We start from the raw sequence: 20,008 nt of genomic DNA on the forward strand, positions 1-20,008 counted from the left end.
ATTGGTAAAGAATTTGCGATCAATCGTGCTTGATGCTACTGAAAGTGCCCATGCAGAAACATTCGAGAAATATTTTAGAACTCGGGCTAATTTCAGTTGGGAAAGACCTAAAAAAACTCCTTACATTACTGATAATTAATTAAATTAACGAATGTATATATCTCGTTTATTATTTTGTTAGAGAGTTTGCAACTAATAATGAACTTACATGAAATTAGTTGAACTTCGACATAGGATAATTGAGTGACAAATTCGTTGAAACTATTTGTAACTATAAATAATTGATGCAGATGATGTTACTACACAATGCAAACAAAATAATTTAGAAAAACAAAATTAGAACTATTTTATAAGAAAAGATTGAAATATTACTTGCCAATAGCTTTTTTTTAAAAGGCTCAAATGCTTTAGATTTCGAGAAATGCCTAGTATAGGTTTTAATCTCCCGTATACACTAACAGTATTCCTGCACATATATAATAACATGTAATTTTTGTAAATTTGAAAATAAATATTAATGAAATTATTAATACTTTTTTAATTTGTAATGATGGAATCACATTTCATTGAATATTTTTGAGACATTTTTTTATTGTTCTATCAATTGTTAATCTCAAGAAGGGAATGGTTTCTAAGATACAATATTGTTTTAATAAGCTTATTTACAATTGTATTAATATATGTTTAAATACATTATAATATTATTTTTCTTGTAATAATATAAATATTTAATTTATTAGATTATTTGATTAAAATAAATTCTAGTGTAAATAAATACATGAACGGTAAAGAATAAATTGTGCTATCATGAGGTATGAAGAATTCCCTCCTCTATCAAGGAACCTTTACTGTTCTAGCATATTTGCATATTCATTTTCTCAATATACTCAACTTTCATTAATTTTTCTACACTATTTCACTTTTTCTCTTTTAACTTATTAAAATATTAATTTTATAATATATAATTAAAATTAAAAATTTTAAACTAAATAATTAAAATTAAATAAAAATTAAATATATATATATATATATTTATATAATAAAAATTAAATATTCTAAATTAAATAATAAAAATCAACTTAAATAGTATACATTAAAACAAAATACATTATATAAATATTAAAATAAAATATATTACATAAACAATAAAAAAATTATATTTAATAAAAAATTAAATAAATAAGTAGATATTAAATATTAATTACGACCATATTCAGGATATCGCGAACTGCGTCTTGCATGTTCTTCTTGTCCACAAACTATCATTTTTCTAGGGTTATTCATTTCAGTTCAAATACGACGCGAGCTTTGTCTCCCAATTATTTGCTAGTGCAAATGTCCAATATGCTTGATTATGAATTGGGTTAAATTCGAACTTCCACATTTCATAAAGCGTTGATAGATTGTGACATATTTCAATATATTGCTTTCAATCTAGATTGCACGTCAAACAATCTGCCACAATATTTGAAAATGGAAAATGATATCGATTTCATTTTCCACAAGAGCAAAAACCGCTACATAAATCCACATTTTATTTGTTACCACCTTTCTAATACCCATTTTGGTTCTGTGACTTCGAAGACTCTCCATTGTTCATTATATGGAATAACATTGTGTGACGATGCTTTTGATCAACAATTTTACATAAGTCTCTTGACGTTTTGCAGTAACGATAACCTTCGTCATTAGACATAGTCCACATTTCTAGTGGAATCTTCCACAATCATTTTTATGCATCATAATTAAACTTCTTAATTTGCGTCATTGCTGCTTCAAATTTTGTAGCTGAGAAGTATTTTCGGCCACCCAATAGAGCATCTTCAAATGTGCGCCTGGAAAAGCTGAACAGAAATTACTTTGTAAATGCAACAAACAAAATTGATGTTTACCCCACTTACTACTGAAGTCACTCACTAATAAAAAAAACTTTATATCGAGCAAGGTAATAGCGATTGGATTTAAATCCAATCGCTACTACCTTCATAATAGCGATTGATCTTTAGACCAATCGCTACTACCTTAAGGATGTTATAGCAATGTTAATCAATCGTTATAAACTCATTAGGAAACTACGATTGATATAATAACCAATCGCTATATGATTTATGTAATAGCAATTGGTTATTTGACCAATCGTTATAAGTATATAGTGATTGGTCATCTACCAATCGTCGTTACCAATTAAGGAAAAAACGAGAAGACTTATTTGAATGGGATACAATTTATTATTTGAATTAGAACCCATTGCAATCAATACTTTTCCGTCGTATTTTCCTTTCAAAAATGTATCGTCAATGCTAATAACAAGTCGGGCATGCTTCCATTCATCAATCATTGGCTTAAATGCCCACCAAATACGTTCCTAACCACATAATCAAAGAGCAAAATGTGGTTAAAGAATAGGAAACAAAAGATAAAGAAAATTATGTACAAGAATAAAGTAGTACGAAAAAGGAGGTGGAACCTCAACCTAATCATGTTAAAGAGATAGTTGAGGAATCACAATCAAATCAAGTTGAAGTGGTTGTTGATGAAAAATAGAGAGAAACCACTTCAACTCAACATTCACTATCTTCAAGACTAGAATCTGTTGAAAAAAAAAATATGAAGAAATTGTTCAATAGTTAATTGCTATAATGAAAGAGCTGATTAAGGCTCCCAAATCTAATTCATATACTATCAGGAGCAACTCGACATGGAAAACTAATGAAGTTTGGAAGAAGAACAATGCAAAAAGTTAGAAGATCATGCTTATAAAAGGAAAATCTACTTGAGAATTGCACATACAAAAGTGGAGGTACTGAATTCTCTATTTGAATTTAAATTGTCGACTTAAGTAGAGAAAAATTGTGTAATTGAATGAGAAAATGTAGTTGTGGGAAACTACATAGGAAAAAACAAAGTATTCTTCTCAATTACTAAAGAGGAACTGTTGAAATAATGAGAAGGAAAGGGGCTGGAGAAGATTTCAACAAATGTCCATGATCTCTATTTCCTTAAATTCAATAAGGGATCTAATTTGGAGGAAATTTTAGGAAATGGGCATACATATATAGGACCCAACTGTATGAAGTTGAAAAAATTGTCTGAAGGCTTGAACCTATTGTGTAAGCCAAAAGAAGTTGCACAAATATGGTTCAAGCTCTAGAATATACATGCACATATGTACAATTCTAAAGCCCTTAACCATTTTTGCAGGTTTATTGGGTAGACTATTATACATTGACCCAATTACTAAAAGAGGAAAGCACATATCATTTTCTTGAATTAGCATTGAGGTGCATCTTAGAAACACACTACCGAAAAGTATGATAGTAGTAGACAAAAAAGGAAAATATACTATCATGGAAATCACTTATGAGTGAAGGCCTGACATATGCTATTTCTGTAATACCTTCTAACATGAAAGCCCAAAATGTGATTTGGCTAAGGAAGAATATCAAAAAATTCATAAAGGTTAGAAAGTAAAGATGCAAGAAAATGAAACAGAGGTGCCAGTAATCAAAGAACAAAATGTGGTTAAAGAATAGGAAATAAAAGATAAAGAAAATTATGTACAAGAAGAAACAGTACGAAGAAGGAGGTGGAACCTCAACCTAATCATGTTGAAGAATCGCCATCAAATCAAGTTGAAGTGGTTGCTGATTAAAATGGAGAGGAAGATACTTAGACTAATCAAGAGAAAGAAGAGAATTTCAAAATTGATACAAAGAAATCCAAAGTTGTTGAGGATTCCAAAGTTGAAGCTGGAGGAAATGAAGACAATGATCTAGAAATTTAAGTTGAGAACAACAAGGTAAAGTAACCAAAAATGCTGAAAAATAAATTTTTTATCAAATTAGAACGGGTTCATATAAAGAAAGAAATCAAAATGAGAATAGTTAGTATTAATCAACATCTTCAGTTCATCCCGCTTTCATTACAAGAGGAAGGGGAAGAGGTAGGACAAGAGGTAAATGAAGACAACATGTTGATACAACAGGTTAGTATGGAAATAAAAAACCTGATTGGGATAATTAGAATTTGATACAATTTATAATTTATGTTTGTAATCTCTGTTTGTATGTTTGATTATCATCCTTTAATCATAGCTAGAGTTTGTCTAACTTTGATTCTTGACCCTCTCACTTTGGGATTTTAATGAAAACCGTTTTTTTTTTTAAATATATAAACTTAATAGGCAACTTAAACTAAGATCAAGTAAGGCATTCAAATATGATTAATCTAAGGGATTCTAAGAATAATTATAAAATATTTGTCTCTTTAGAGATAATAATGCATCCCTCTAAATATGTTTCCTTCATAGAATCTACTTCACACCCGACCCAACAAATTATAGACAGCTCATGAATATTAAAATTAGAGTAATTAGTAGAATCACTTACCTTTGGATCTTGCGCATGAATGCAGTTAGGAAGAATGACAAATAAAATACAAAATAGACTAACATTCGAGACAATTGAATTTTTTATCGTATGCATTTTTGGAAAATGATTTTGCCTTAATTGTTGGTGTTCCTTGCCATTACGGGCGGGTTTTTTTAAATTCCGGGTAAACGGATCAGGGTTTTCTTTTTAGAAAACGGGTTAGAGTATAAATACTTTTTTTTGGGTATTTTTCTCATAACAGAGCAAATAGAGAGAGAGAGTGAATTACAGATCTAGGGTTTTCTGGTTTCCTTCTTCTTCTTGTTCTTTGGCTGATCCAGAGTGAGAGATTGGGGGAGCTTTTGATTGTGGAGTAGTCCAATCATTCCTAGTGTAATCACTTCTTTCATTTGAGAGCAGGGCATGTAAGTTTCTACTATTGACATTTGTTTGATTTAGTGAAACTTATCCCTCCCGTGGACGTAGGTCGATTTTGACCGAACCACGTATATTGTGTTGTCGTTTATTGCTTTGTGCTATTTCAGTTCTTGGTAATCTGTTTATCGTCATAGACGATTTGGAATCTGATTTGCTACAGGTTTTGATTTCTAAGAAGATCCAGAGTTTTGCTGTTGCAAAACCCAACAGTGGTATCAGAGCAGTATTAATTGGTTATCTGTTTTAACATTGGAGCATAGTACTTTGCTGGTTATTTGGCAAAATTCATAGAAGAGATCAACTAGTTTCTTTGCTGGTGTTTTTGTCAGTTGTTAAGGCAGTAATAATGGGGAAATCTAGACCTGATATGGTGAGTCTGAATGGTACAAACTACAGGCAATAGAAACTGATGATCAATGATCTGTTAGTTTCAGATGATTTGAATGAAGCAATTGAAAATGAGGGTGTTAGACCTGAGACTACAAAAGAGGCTGATTGGAAAAAGATAGATAGAAAGGCCTGCAGCTTTATTCGTTCCTGGGTTGGTGTAAATGTTGTGCACCATGTTGAGAATGAGACTACAACGTATGGTGTGTGGAGCAAACTTGAAGCTCTCTATGCTGGGAGGTCAGCAGGGAATAAAGCAGCACTAGTACGAAGGCTGGTGAATCTGAAGTACATTGATAATAAATCAATTGCTGAGCACTTGAATGAATTTCAAAATATTTTGAATCAGCTGAGTAGTATGAAGATAAACTTTGATGATGAGGTGCAAGAACTTTTAGTCCTTGGATCTTTGCCTACAAGTTGGGAGACACTTATTATCACTCTCAGCAACTCAGCACCAAATGCTAAAGTCAACATGGCATTTGTCACCAGTTCCTTACTTGATGAGGAGAATCGAAAGGGGGATAAACCCTCTAAGTCTGATATGTTGGTGGCTGATAGAGGAAGATCAAAAGATAATAGAAGTGGTTCGAGCAGGGAAAAGTCTAGAAGCAAGTCTAGAGCTCCAAAGAAGGATGGTGCTTGCCATTACTGTGGCAAAATGGGTCACTGGAAAAATGAGTGCTGGAAATTTAAAAATGATAAAGCTAAGGGTACAGTGAAGCCCAGAGAAAAGAAAGAACAGAGTGCAGATACATCTGCTTATGCTTCAGATGGTGAACTGACATATGCTTCTAACTGTCAAGACTCCTGTCTTAGCACATCTTCAAATGAAACAGCATGGATTGTTGACACAGGTGCCTCATTCCATATTACTCCACACAAAGGTTACTTCCAGTCTTACAAAGCTGGTGATTATGGTGAGGTTCGCATGGGTAACAGTGGTGTGTCCAAGATAGTTGGTCTGGGTGATGTTAGAATTGAGACAAACATGGGCTGCTTCCTGACATTGAGAGATGTAAGACATGTTCCTGATTTGAGAATGAATTTGATTTCAGCAGGTAAGCTCGATGATGGAGGCTACCATAATGTTTTCAGTGGTGGAGCATGGAAGCTAAGCAAGGGTTCATTGGTTATTGCACGGGGTAAGAAATGTTGTTCCTTATACAAGACAAATTTGAAAATTGTCTATGATGCAGCATATTCTGTTTTGATGGAATCATCCTCTGAGTTGTGGCACAAGAGATTAGGTCACATTAGTGAAAAGGGGCTGAATGTTTTGATCAAGAGGAATGAGCTACTGAATCTCAAGGATGCTCATCTTGAAAATTGTGAGCATTGCTTGAAGGGTAAGCAGAACAGAGTCTCCTTCAGTAAGTCAAAAGTTGAACTGAAAAAGAATGTCCTTGAATTGGTCCATACAGATGTTTGTGGTCCTATGAAGATTAAATCCATAGGCGGTGCTTCCTATTTTGTAACCTTCATAGACGATGCATCTAGGAAGGTTTGGGCTTATGCTATAAAGTCCAAGGATGAGGTTGCAGCAAGGTTTGAGGTCTTTCACAAGCTGGTTGAAAGAGAGACAGGAAGAAAACTGATGAGGGTGCGGTCAGATAATGGGGGAGAGTACATAGGCTCATTTGATGATTATTGCAAAGAGCAGGGTATTCGACATGAACAGACTGTGCCCAAGACTCCACAACAAAATGGTGTGGCAGAGAGGATGAACAGAACAATGTTGGAACGGATGAGGAGTATGCTCTCCCATGCCAGGTTGGCTAAGCATTTCTGGGCTGAAGCCATGAGCACTGCAGTGTATGTGATCAACCGTTCTCCCTCCAAGCCATTGAATAATAAGTGTGCAGAAAGCGTCTGGTCAGGTAAAGATGTTAATTATGACTATTTACGTGTTTTTGGTTGCAGAGCTTTTGTGCATGTTCCAAAAGATGAGAGGTCTAAGCTAGATGCAAAAACCAGACAATGCATATTTTTGGGGTATGGTGATGAAAAGTGGGGATACAGGTGTTATGACCCAGTTGATAAGAAGGTTTTGAGAAGCCGAGGTGTGGTATTCCTTGAAGATCAGACTATTGAGAATTTTGAAGATGGTGAAAAGCTTGATGCATACATACGTGACCTTTCTGGTCTTGAGTTGTCTCATGATGTTGAGGAGACAAGGCCACATGTAGCTTCAGACTCAGATAGTGATGATGATGTTCCTCAGGGTCAAGCTGTAGGCCATGGAAATGATACTAATACTGAAACTGATCTTGGTGATAATGTTGAGGTTGATTTTGAAGTTCAACAAGAAGATGAAAATCAACAGAATCAACAAACAGAGGTACTTCGGAGGTCTACTAGGGAGAAAAGATCAAGTTCTAAGTATCCTGTTACAGAGTATGTTCTTCTAACTGATTGTGGGGAGCCTATATGCTATAAGGAGGCTCTTGAGGATGCTCATAAGAAAGAATGGCTAGCTGCCATGGATGAAGAGATGAAGTCATTGCTGAAAAATGGCACATATGATCTAGTTGAAAGACCAGAGAACAGGAAAGTATTACAAAATAAATGGGTGTACAAGATCAAGCAAGAAGGTGATGATAGCAAGACAAGATACAAGGCTAGGCTGGTTGTCAAAGGTTTTGGCCAGAGACATGGAATCGATTATGATGAGATTTTCTCACCGGTAGTGAAGATGACTTCTATCCGGGTGGTGTTAAGTCTAGCTGCTTGTATGGATCTTGAGGTTGAACAACTTGATGTCAAGACTGCATTTCTCCATGGTGATTTGGATGAAGATGTTTATATGGAGCAACCTGAAGGTTATAATAAGAAAGGTGAGGAAAGCAAGGTGTGCAAACTTGTCAAAAGTCTGTACGGTTTGAAGCAAGCACCAAGGCAGTGGTATCTTAAGTTTGAGTCGTTCATGACCATCCATGGGTACATGAAGACGTCTACAGATCACTGTGTCTTTGTGCAAAAGTTTGCTTCTAATGATTTTATTATACTTCTCCTATATGTTGATGACATGCTGATTGTTGGGAGAGACAAGCTCAAGATTGCCAAGTTGAAAAAGGATTTGGCTAAGTCTTTTGAGATGAAAGACTTGGGTCAAGCAAGACAAATTCTTGGAATGCAGGTCATTCGTGATCGGGTGAAGAAAAGGCTATGGTTATCTCAAGAGAGATATATTGAGAAGATTCTAAAACGATTCTGTATGGACAAGGCAAAGCCAGTTGCTTGTCCATTGGCTACACACTTGAAAATAAACAAGACAATGTCTCCCAAGGATGAAGAGGAAAGACAAGAAATGTGTAGTGTTCCATATGCTTCAGCAATAGGCAGTTTGATGTATGCAATGGTCTGTACAAGACCGGATATAGCTCATGCGGTTGGAGTACTTAGTCGTTTTCTTTCAAATCCTGGTAAGACACACTGGGAAGCGGTTAAGTGGCTAATGAGATATCTTCGAGGGACCTCCAAATACGCTTTGTGTTATGGTACTGGAAAGTCACATGTTGAAGGGTTTTCTGATTCAGATATGAGTGGTGATATTGACACAATGAGATCAACTTCAGGGTATTTGTTTACTTTTGGAGGAGGAGCTGTATCATGGCAGTCTCGTCTACAGAAATGTGTTGCTTTGTCTACTACAGAAGCTGAATATATTGCCATTACTGAATGTTGTAAAGAAATGAGATGGATGAAAGAATTGTTGAAAGAAATTGGTATTGCACAAGACAGGTTTGTGGTGTTTAGTGACTCACAGAGTGCTATACATGTGAGCAAGAATCCAAGTTTCCATTCACGTTCAAAACACATCCAAAGAAGGTACCATTGGATCCGTGAAGTGCTCGAGAAGAAGGAGTTATACTTGGAGAAAGTGCACACAGATGAGAACGGGTCAGATATGATGACAAAGGGCTTGCCAAGAGGAAAGCATGAGATATGTTGTGCCAAAGCCGGAATGGTTCTGGCAGAAGCGTCACGATGATGAATGTTGATAGCAACATTCTCCCATGGCTCGGAAGGGGGAGAATTGTTGGTGTTCCTTGCCATTACGGGCGGGTTTTTTTAAATTCCGGGTAAACGGGTCAGGGTTTTGTTTTTAGAAAACGGGTTAGAGTATAAATACTTTTTTTGGGGTATTTTTCTCATAACAGAGCAAATAGAGAGAGAGTGAATTACAGATCTAGGGTTTTCTGGTTTCCTTCTTCTTCTTGTTCTTTGGCTGATCCAGAGTGAGAGATTGGGGGAGCTTTTGATTGTGGAGTAGTCCAATCATTCCTAGTGTAATCACTTCTTTCATTTGAGAGTAGGGCATGTAAGTTTCTACTATTGACATTTGTTTGATTTAGTGAAACTTATCCCTCCCGTGGACGTAGGTCGATTTTGACCGAACCACGTATATTGTGTTGTCGTTTATTGCTTTGTGCTATTTCAGTTCTTGGTAATCTGTTTATCGTCATAGACGATTTGAAATCTGATTTGCTACAGGTTTTGATTTCTAAGAAGATCCAGAGTTTTGCTGAGTTTTGCTGTTGCAAAACCCAACAAGTTTAACTTCAAGGAGAGTACTTATATAGAACAAACTCTTACTAAATATTTTATAATAGATTGTCCCAATATCTAGAACTGTTTGACATTTTCCAAATCAATTGCCAGTTTGCTAATTGTTTAATGCATGTTTTGTAGTAATTTATGGTTTGATGTAACATATTGGAACAAACATAAATTTCAAAGTTAAAATTTTTGAAACTAAAGGATATGATTTTTTTATTTGAGAATGGGTCAAAATAATAAGAAGGGAGTGCTTATTCTATATTTAAATTTGTTCTTTGTTAGCAAATAACTAAAAAAAATTGGTCAAAGGTCATTTGTGCAATTTAGGTTCACATTTATATTTATGAATTAAAAAATGATAAATTTATTATATTAATTATAAGATAGGACAAAATTTGATTGGTTGAAAAAATCAAATAATTTCTCTATTTTCTACCATTTTTCCCTTTTTTCAACCAATAAGGTGATGCCACATCATTCATTCTTCCAAATTCCCTCCCCTCTCACTTTTTAAAAATGAGAGACTTTTTATTAATTTAAGATCTTATATATATCATCAAATATACATAAGTTATAACAATAATTATTATAAGTTTGACAAAATATATCCAAACAAATAAATGCAACATCAAAGATTGACAAAAATTATCATGACGTTATCTAAGATTTGTTCTGGATAGCTTGTGAAATTGGTTTGAAAGTTGATCATTATTTTTAAAAATCTTCATGCACGTTAATCTCTTGGTGTCCGTGACCTATAATATTGTAAATAAAAACAAGCTTGATTGTTTTGAATGGTTCACAACAAACCAAGATACAACTCTTTTTAATTTTGTGTTTTTTTTTTTTTGTGATTTACTGATATGTCCTCTTTGAACATTGATATGGAGAATTATTAACGGAAGAATATTGACTAATGGCACTATAAGAAAAAAAGAATTAAGATCATTGGGCAATACTTTTGTGTTTTACAATGATATGTACCACTAGACGATACTAATTGTGCCATAGGACTCAAATATTGGTGGTGTATCTATTTATGCATTGTTGGCTCCTGTGACATTTTTTCAATTATTTGTAGATGGTTCATGGAAAAGAAAGTGTCGTTAGAGTACAATTCAAACGACAAAAACATTACATGAAAATGTAGAAATAAAAATAGAGAAAAACCAAGAAAATGAACTTAAAGAAAAAACAAAAATGTAAAATTATCGAGTACTATAATATTTCCAGAGAGAAATGAGATCATCTGTCGAATCCAAATTTACCAAATCTCACTTTAAATAGCGTCATGATAATGACATTATGAATGAACATCATCAATCGTCTATAGTTGTCGAAAGTTCTTCCGTTTTGTTTCAGCCAAATAATAATAATAAACTAAAAATGAACCAAGGATCCCTTAGCAAAACCCAAGTCAATTAGGTTTCTAAAGACTATCAAATATCTTGTTTATGGATAATCATCAATTATTGAGGGTTTAATATATTTGGTCTGAATTGATTATTCGATGAATTCGAATAAATCGAACTAGAATTTTATTTTCAGTTTTTTAATCAAATTTTGAACTAATTTGAATTCAAATAAGGTTTTTGATTTGATATTCAAGTTGAATTCAACACGAAAACCAAACCGAAAATCGAATTTATTTTTTATTTTTTAATATTTATTTTATTGAAAATCGAATTCGGTTCGAATTCGAATCGGTTCAATTTTATTGAACCGATTAGTTTGGTTTTTGAATTGGAATAAAAAAATAAAATTTGAATAATTAAAACCAAAGAACTCGAATAATTCGAAAACCAAATGAATGAATACCTAGTTTAATAATTAGACGAAGAGCATTTACATTGAATCAACCGTGTTAGAGATTTCTATTAAAAAAAATCATAACTTATTTATTTTCAATTACTTAATTTATTAATTAAATATTTTACTTTAACTTTATAAAATTTAAATACAAAAATATTATAGTAAATCAATCAAAAACTCAAATAAATTATATTTTCATCAAAATTAATTTTATTTAAAATTCAATAAAAAAATCCCAATAACAAACAAGTTCTATAGTGACTACCGGTCTACCTCGTGTGCTATTAAAAGTTGTATAGATTAAGAAGGCATAAAAAATACAATAATATAGTTAAAGTTATTGGTCTTTCTTTTATTGAATTAAACTTGTGGTTTATTTGATCTGTTCTTTTGAAAGGAAAAAAAATATTAATCTAAGTGTATTATTTGAATTATTTAGGTCACATCTTTCATATTAATACTTTAAAATTCAATACATGAACTCTTAAAAAAAGTATTAATATTTTAAAATACTAAACAATAAAAATACAATATAAATATTTTAATAATTCTATCAAGTATTTTATATAATTGAAAGAAAAAACTATTATTATGCACATTATACTCTTATCTTATAGTAAATTTTTATATTAGAAAAAAAAAATCAATTAGTTTATTAACGTTTTTCTGACTAAACATTAGGAATGGGTTTAATTTAAAAAATATGTATGTTTAATCTTTTCTTAAGAATATTTTTGATTTTGTTTGTATTTTATCTTTTTAATTTAAGAAGTTAGCATGATTCGTCAAAATTTTGGTCTCTCAATTCAACTTGAAAAGGTTTTTAGTATAAATTGAAAATGTGACCGTTGATCTTTACACATTATTCTTGTCGTTTAAGGTGTCACCAAAGTAGCCCAGTGGTAAGAGTCGGCTTAAAAGACCAAAATATCATGGGTTCGATTTCATTTGAAAGCGTTTTGAGTTTAAGCAGGGAATCATGGATGTTGGGTGTCAGGTTAACTCTTCTTTAATTTTAAAAAAAATATGGATAAGACTGTTTTAAGAGAAAGAGTCACTAAATAAGAAGAAGTTAGGATAAGTCATAAAAATTGAGTAACCAAAATTATGTTAATAAAAAAAATTGCATTTAGTTTATTGACATGCTAAATTGGCTTATTATTAAATTTACAATGTCCCTCACTAATAATAAGTGAAATTCGAAAAATCTTAGATTTAAGAAACTAAAGTAAAAAAAAAAAATCTCTTCCAAAGTCAATTCAATAAGAAAATAATACCATTATTAGTCATAGTCATTACAATACAATTTTAAAAGAACTAATAAGTTTAAGTTAAAGAGAAAATTAATTAAGAAAATATATTGTAGATAAGAGAGAATATATATATATATATATATATATATATATATATATATATATATATATATATATATATATATATATATATGATTATTATTTAGGAAAAAAAATTATAATTATATTGTTAGTTTAATAAATCATATTAAATGTTATTAAATATATATTATATAATATTATTTTGTATATTATAAATATTTATATATAAAATAATTAAATATTTATTATTAAATATAGTGTGATCGGGATGTGATTTATCGAAGGATAATAGGACGGTGTTAATTGAAAGTGGTTAAAAAATATGAATCAAATATTTGATTGACCAAAATGTGAGATCACGATGTTAAAAATTAAGAAATATGAATCAAAGATTTGATTGACCAAAGTGAAAGTGTAAGTTCACAAAATGAGAGGTTCATTCGAAAAAATATGTGATGAAATTTGTGAGAAGATAAGTTGTTTTACCGAAGTGAATAAAATATGAAATAAGAACGTTCTATTTTTTATTTTAATATATTATTAGTGATTTATTAAGAATTTTAAACATTAAATACATATTATTATTATTATTTTTTTATTAAATTTATTTTATTTATATTTTTATCTGTGTGAATCGCACGAAAATCTTCCTATAGTAGATAATTTATATAATTATTCAAAATCTCACTTACAAAATATATATATATATAATTATAAAATTATTTAAACAATAATAAGTGGTCTAGCGGTTAAAGTGTTAACATTTCACAACAAAAAAAAATAATTATTATATGTGAGTGCGCGAACTTTGTTAGTTGAAAAAAAATCTAAGGGCTCGTTTGTTTATCAATGGAGTGAATGTCGGCTTAAAGTAAAGCAAAGCCTAAGAAAGCCTAAGAGTTCTTCAACGGAAGGTATTTGGTTATTAAATAATCAAAATCATTATATATATATATATATATATATATAAAAACTTAAATGAATTGGTTAGTTAATTTTTTTTTTAATTTTTTTAAATAAATAATATTAGACCCCATAGATAATTTATATAATTATTCAAAATCTAACTTACAATATAAATATATAAATATACACACAAAATTATAAAATTATTTCAACAATCATAAGTGGTCTATCGATTAAAGTGTTAATATTTCATATTAAAAACCAGTGTTCGAATCCCTCTTATAAAAGTAATTATTATATGTGAGTGCGTGAATATTGATAGATAAAGCGGAAGCGAGAATGTTGGCTCGAATAACGCAAACATTGGTGAGAAAACCTAAAGGTTCGCCCATGGAGGGAATGTTGACTTGAGTAACACAGACATTGGTGATAAAACCTAAGGGTTTATGCCTAAAGGTGTTTTCGAATGTTTAAGAATGCACACTCGAATTTTGTTATTAAATAATTAAAATCATTATAGATATAAAAAGAATTGGTTAGATGATTTTTTTAATATTCTTATTTTTTTCAAATAAGTATATAATAATAAGTAATATTAAACCTAGAACTTTATATTTGATTGGTAATTTGATTCAAAATTCAATGTTTGAAGATTTGTTTTTTCGAAACTATTTTTATTTTCACCTAATGAATGTTTTTAATTTATATGATTTTGGGTAGGTTTAAAAAAATAACAAAACAATTTTAAATAAAACGATTGGATAAAGGTAAATTTTATCATATTTTTTAATAATTATATAAAAAAATATTAAACTAAATTATAAAGTAACATTTTTTTACTTATTTTTTTATTGAATTTTTATATCATCATAATGCACGAGTACATGCTATGCTATTGAGAATAAAGCCTAAGAATGAGTGATGGGATGAAATAAAAGACTATTTAAAATGATTAAATTGTTGTCAAAATTGATTTCTGGTAGCTCATTCTCTCTTTTACACTTTGTCATCATTATATCATCAATTCCATCTTTAAATCCAAATTTTAGTCAAAGCGAGATTGTTTAAAAAATCAAGATTGTGATTACAATCCAAACCAGCCCTCATGATGATTATTGATTATATTCCTTAATTTATTGGTTGATTGGTCCTTTAAAGCTCATAATTTATATATTATGTCATGTTAAAATGATATATGATATTATTGTTAGATAATTCCTACAAGTTTTAACAGTGTTGTTTGATTTTGATAATTATGATTTATTTGGTTATGAATTTAGATTAGGGTTGAAAATGAGTGAAGTTCAACTCGAACTATTTTATAAATTTGAGCTTGAATTCGACTATTTATCTATAAGCTCGATTCGATTCGAAAATTTTGAATAAAATTAAATTTTCAAATATTTGAATAGTAAAAAAATATTTTATTTTAAATTTTAGATTTTAATATTAAAATATATATATATATATATATTATTTATTATTAAGCACGAAAAAGCTCGACAATCTTTAAGTAAGTTTTATATGAGTTCGGGCTCGACTCGAATATTAAACAAGTCGGATCGAGTTCGACTCGAATTTGGTCTGAGTCAAACTCATGTGGAGCTTTAACCTAGCGGCTCACGAACAACTTGACTCATTTGCAGCCCTAATTTAGATTTAAGATCGGACTTGGGCGAGGCGAATTAGGATCGGAAACCCACCCTTTATGAATTTGAATCTAACTATGAAATTTATCGATTGTATTATATTGTTTTTTTTTATATTTTTAATTATAAAATTCTTAGAAACTAGTACACCGAATATTATAACGAAAAACTTACTTTAGAGTATCGAAAAGACTAAATCGGCGTTCTTGCTTTTAAAATCGATTTTTGGGGTTCTAGGGGGTATGGGCACTACAACAAAACATGTTTTTGGCGACCCTTATATGCCAACGCATATTAAGCGTGGCTAAAAATCAAAAGAAACAAAACTTTTGTCAACCCTTAACATACAACTACCTTTATTATTTTTTTAATATACATACTTGTTCACAACTAAATTCCTTAACTATTCTAAATTTTAATTTTTAATTTTTTAACTTTATAAATATTTTATTTCACTATTTTAATTTTTTAAAATTAAATTTGACTTATAATTTTATTAATATTAAAATTTTATTATTAATTTTATTAAAATTAAAATTTATTTATAAAATTTTATAATGAAATTTAAATTTCATTATTAATATTTTTATTAACATCTGTCCTTTAATTAACTAATATTTAAATTTAATTAAATTAAAAGTAAAAAATAATATATTAAATTTAAGACCTATATATTTTTATAATTAAAAACCCACTATCCCAATTTTTTTTCTCTCTCAAAAGTCAAAACCTAATCAGACTTTACACTCCACCTCCAAAGTCCAGTAAACGAAAATCGCTCAATCTGAGTTCTCTCCCCTGCCCAATTGCGAAACAACAGAAGTCGCTCAATCTGAGTTCCCTTCTTCTCGAAAAATCGCACTCTTAATTGATTAGAGGAGAAGACGAGTTCTTGTTCTACAAACACGAGTGGTGATAGCGTAGAAACAAAGGTCTTCACCAAGAGAAAGAAAGATAGACAGAGAAGAAATCATAGAGGACAAAGATAGAGATGACATACTTTTTAGGCGTCAGATCGTTGTTTTTCTCGTCGATCGCTCTACAATTTCTTTCTGGTTTGTTACCTTTCTCAGATCCCCAATCTTGTCTTTCTACAAACCATTGGAACTCAACAACTCATGTGGAATTGAACTTGTACTCTTTCCTTTACTTACTTTTCCCTATAATTATAGTATTGATATGTTCTTCGTTGATCTTTTTATCTAATTTTAGGTTTACATTGTTCAGTTTTGTTGTTCCGCTTTGATGATCTGTTTTTCTAAGCTTCTTTATTGCTAATTTTACAATTATGTGATCCAGTAATTGCAGATACAATACATGTGGATTGTATCTGATATATGTATTCACAAAATCAAAGACTATTATTCTGTTCTCATTTCTGTCAATTGAAGAAGAAGTTGAATGAATTTGGAGAAGCCTTGACAGCTATTATCGAAGTATTCTGGTGTGGCTTATAAATCTGAAATATTTCCTCACCTGGGAGTACGTTGATGGGTGGCCTACCAACTTTAAGTTCTCGTTCGAGAAATGCACCTATTATTTCGAGATTGCAGTTGCACTAACAGTAGTTGTGATCCCGGAAGGTTTACTAGTTGTGATAACCACATGTTTGGCCCTTGTGACCCGGAGATGGCTTAGAAGAATGCACTTGTGGGGAAGTTGCCAAGTGTTGAAACCCTAGGATGTACAATAGTCATTTGCTCGGATAAATCAGGTACTTTAACCACTAACCAGATGTCTGTATCGAAGCTCGTGGCCATAGGTGGTGATAGAGCAAACACTGTTCGGACTTTTAATGAAGAAGGGATTACATATAGTCCTTTTGATGGAAAAATTCAAGGATGTCCTGTGCGAAGAATGGATCCTAATCTTCAGATGATAGCCAAGATTGCTGCTCTGTGCAATGAGGCAGGCATTGAAGAAAGTGAGAATCATTTTGTTACAAATGGAATGCCTGCCGAGGCAGCTCTGAAGGTGATCAGATAAGAAAGAGAAGAATATATGTATATATATTTTAAAATTTGTTCATGATTATGATGTTTTCCTTTTATTACAGGTGATGGTTGAGAAAATAGGATTTCCTGATGATATGGATGCTGGTTCATCCTCAATGAACGGTGGTTTACTTTGTAAGTTATTCATAGTTGTGGTAATTTTTCTCTATCAAGCATTTTTACATGAATGTTGACAAAGTTTTTATCTTTAAAAGGTTGCTGAAATTTTTGGAATAAACATGATCCACGGGTCGCCACTCTTGAGTTTGACCGAACAGAAAATCTATAGGAGTTATTGTCGGTTCTACCTCAGGAAGAAGAAAGTTTTTGCTTGTGAAGGTATGTGAACTTACCTAACTTTACACAGGTGGTACACTAAATCTTGTAAAAATATTTCATTCTCTTCTAATAATAGTTAAGATTTTATATGATAATGTAGGGTGTAGTGGAGAACTTGTTGGAACGAAGTTCCTTCATTCAACTACTAGACGGTTCTATTGTAACACTAGATCAAAGTTCTAGAAACAAAATCTTAAAAAGTCTAGATGAAATGTCAACAAGTTCTATACGATGTTTGGGTTTTGCATACAAGGAGGATCTTCTAGAGTTTGCCACTTACAAGGATGACCCAGCACACCAACTTTTGCTGAATCCATCCACATATTCTTCAATAGAAAGTAACCTCATTTTTGTTGGTTTTGCTGGTCTGAGGGTAAGTTTGTAAATTTTTTTCCTAGGTTCTTTCTTAATATCTCCTCCCGTGCATGATTGTTTCCCCTTTTTGGTTTAGGATCCCCACGGAAAGAGGTATGACAAGCAATTAAAGAGTGCAGAGCAACTGGTATTAGAGTTATGGTTATTACAGGAGACAACAAGAACACAGTTGAAGCTATTTTCCGTGAAATAGGTGTATTTGGACAACATCATGATATAACTTGTAGAAGCATAACAGGGAGGGAGTTTATGGGTCTTGGTGATCCTAAAACTTATTTAAGGCAAAGTGGAGGGTTGCTGTTCTCCAGGGCCGAACCAAGGCATAAACAAAACATAGTCAGATTGATTAAAGAAGATGGTGAAGTGCCATGACTGGGGATGGGGTGAATGATGCGCCTGCCTTGAATTGGCTAATATTGGAAAATAAACGGGAATCTAATGTTTTGTTTATTTGAACTTAGAACATTATTAAAAACTTGTAATATGGTAATTAATATTTATTTATTTGACTATGATATTATTTTATAAAAAAATATCGTTGTTTATGTTTTATTTTTTGTATTTAAATTGTCAAAGAATGAATATGAAATGTTCTTTTAAATAATTTTAATGATTATTTAATTTATATAAAAATTATAAAAAAAAAAAAATTGTTAAAAATTAAATGGGGTTTTGGCGACGCTTAAAATAATGTTACCGACGCTTAAATAAGCGTTGCTATAACTTGCGCCGACCCTGCTTATAGCGACGCAAGAATAAGGGTCGGTGATATTTTTAGCGACGCTTTTAAGGGTTGGCAGAAGCCTTTTTAAGGGTCGCCAAAAGTCTTTTTTGTTGTAGTGGGGCTGTCTTTATTCCTAGGGTATATAGATAATAATATTTATAAACGAGAAATGATTGGGGGAGGAAATTTGAGAGAGAATGATGTGACGCAATCTGATTCGCTGAAAAATAACAAATTTTCTCTTTCTTCTCTCTTTCCTCACCCTTTATTATTTTTACCGTAGTGATATAGACACGTCATTCCCTCCCTAATTCTCCCTCCCAAATTCTCTCCCATATCACTCCTCATTTATAAACAACCATAAAAGTTTTAGCAGAAAATTCGAAGCACAACACTCAAATTGCTGGAAAATGTTTTAGGTGACCACAATTGCTTTCGACTTTGTTGATGGAGTTGTGGTTCTCTTTTAATTGAAATTGCTGGCGAATTTGTATTCTACACACTTTTACGGGTGATACCAGAGCTAAATTCAGAGTTATAACGAGAGAGAAAAACGCGTTTTAAGAAAACGTTAAAGTTTCCACGCGGTTGTTCACTATTTTTCTGGAAATCAGTTGAAGAACACGAAGAAGAATTGAAGAACAAGCCTATGCTTTTCTCGGTCGAAAACCAAACCTGACTGACGACTCTGCCAAAACCCTCACTTGCAGACGAACTTCAACCCAATTTTTTTTTTTAAATTACCTAAAAGACAAATAAAACCATATTAATATCAAATAAATTTATCAAAATTTATCTATATATCAACATATCATTTATCTTATATATTTTGGTTTATTTTATACAAAATTATTTTTTTTCCGAAGCTCGACGACAGTTTAAAAATTATTAGTTATTTAATAAAAAATACAATATATCAAATATCTCAAATTTTTTCTGTAAAAGACACAAAAATATACTTAAAAATAAAATTGACTGATATTTAAATATATAATTGAAAGAATCTATTTAACTAATAACGTGAAGATAAATTAGAGTTGACATAAGGGTAAAATTTTAGAATTTATCGATATGATTGTGATGATATAATTATTGAATTATTCTTAGTTTTTGTTAT

The 20,008-nt window shown here is 31.2% G+C and overlaps 1 pseudogene; it reads left to right on the forward strand.

Annotated features, from left to right (window-relative positions):
- Window positions 1-16,796: 16,796 nt before the first annotated feature.
- Window positions 16,797-18,622, forward strand: LOC124935309 (annotated as a pseudogene).
- Window positions 18,623-20,008: the final 1,386 nt, after the last annotated feature.

This window comes from Impatiens glandulifera, chromosome 4 (assembly GCF_907164915.1).
Source record: "Impatiens glandulifera chromosome 4, dImpGla2.1, whole genome shotgun sequence".
Lineage (NCBI taxonomy): Eukaryota > Viridiplantae > Streptophyta > Magnoliopsida > Ericales > Balsaminaceae > Impatiens > Impatiens glandulifera.